Below are 1,595 nucleotides of genomic sequence, written 5' to 3'. Positions count from 1 at the left end.
TGTTAGAATGTATTTCTCTCTCTCTGCGTCCAACAAACAGTTTTAATCCAGTCAGTCTTACTTTTCAATATTCATGTAAATTTAAAATAGATTTTTCTGTTTCATAAATACCCATACACATTTATCTTGGCTTTAATTCTATAAACTGAATGTTTTCATTTTCTTTCTACATTTGTTATAAAAAACATTTATGTACATTCACAGTGATTAGTGATTATCAATTTAAGAGAAATATCAGATTTATATGAAATCAAGTTCGAAAATCAAAATATAAAATTCACACAAAAAGCTAGGGTTAGTATGTAATGTGATCTGAGTATTGTATTACTTTATAATTTGGAAATGCTTAGAAAATATACATTCTAATAGCACAATGAAATCTTTGATACAAACTTGTGAAGACTTGTATGGTAACTTAGAAGTTTTTGGCTATTTTACTGACTTCTGAAACATATATCACCCTGCTTACTGCTCTGTTCCAGATCTTAGTTGATCTTCGAGAATTCCGTAGTGATCTCCCCTCTCTCATTCACAGAAGAGGTATAGATATTGAACCTATTACCATAGAGGTATGAATATCATTTTTTATATTTCTTTATTATATAAAAGCTTTTGCTTATTGCATTCTAATAGACAAATTTAGAATATAATGTTAGACGTTAATAGTTTTTTCCTACTTATTGTGTCACACCTGAAGATTTGTAACAACACCCTAGAGAGATTTTTTTTTTAAAGATTGAAACCGACTTCACTACCTACTGAGCAGACGATTTAGTTAATTAAAACGATCTCTTCTCAAGTGTCATCACTTCAATAATTTATCAAGGATAGAAACTCATAAAAAATAAACCTAGATTTTAAACTTCCCATATTTTTATGACAACCTATGTTTATTTTTGTATTTCATTTTGTTCTGTAACTTCATTGTAATTAAATGAAACTGAAACTAATACAGTTTGTTTTATCTATCATGTTTTATCGAGAGAAGAATGTGATATTTCTTTTAATACTATATGTCCTGCTTTGTTGTATTATGTGTCTTATCTCCCGATGGGTCAGTGGTAAGTTTATGGATTTACAACGCTGAACTCTGGGGTTTCATTCCCCGCAGTGGACACAGCAGATAGTCCAATGTGGCTTTGCTAAAAAACAAACATTTGTCAGAGATTATATAGTGTCTCCTTTGTTTTCTCATTGGTAGAGACTGTATATATACTGACTGCTTTGTTTTCTCATTGGTAGAGACTGTATATATACTGACTGCTTTGTTTTCTCATTGGTAGAGACTGTATATATACTGACTGCTTTGTTTTCTCATTGGTAGAGACTGTATATACTGACTGCTTTCTCTATTGGTAGAGACTGTATATATATATATACTGACTGTCTTTATTTTACATTGGTAGAGACTGTATATATACTGACTGCTTTGTTTTCTCATTGGTAGAGACTGTATATATACTGACTGCTTTGTTTTTTTTTCCTAGGTTGGAGATTATATATTGACTCCAGAGACATGTGTCGAAAGGAAAAGCCTGAATGACCTGATTGGTTCTTTGAATAGTGGTCGACTCTATACCCAAGCCCAGGCTATG

The 1,595-nt window shown here is 31.2% G+C and overlaps 1 long non-coding RNA gene across 1 annotated transcript; it reads left to right on the top strand.

Moving 5' to 3' along the window:
* Positions 1 to 446: 446 nt before the first annotated feature.
* LOC111083268 lies at positions 447 to 1,553 on the top strand. The gene is made up of 2 exons (XR_002608914.1): positions 447 to 569; positions 1,488 to 1,553. It is a non-coding gene; the product is annotated as an uncharacterized LOC111083268 (long non-coding RNA).
* Positions 1,554 to 1,595: the final 42 nt, after the last annotated feature.

This window comes from Limulus polyphemus, unplaced genomic scaffold (genome assembly GCF_000517525.1).
Source record: "Limulus polyphemus unplaced genomic scaffold, Limulus_polyphemus-2.1.2 Scaffold8823, whole genome shotgun sequence".
NCBI lineage: Eukaryota > Metazoa > Arthropoda > Merostomata > Xiphosura > Limulidae > Limulus > Limulus polyphemus.
Note: the sequence above shows the minus strand (reverse complement) of the source record. Positions and strands in the feature narration are given on the sequence as shown.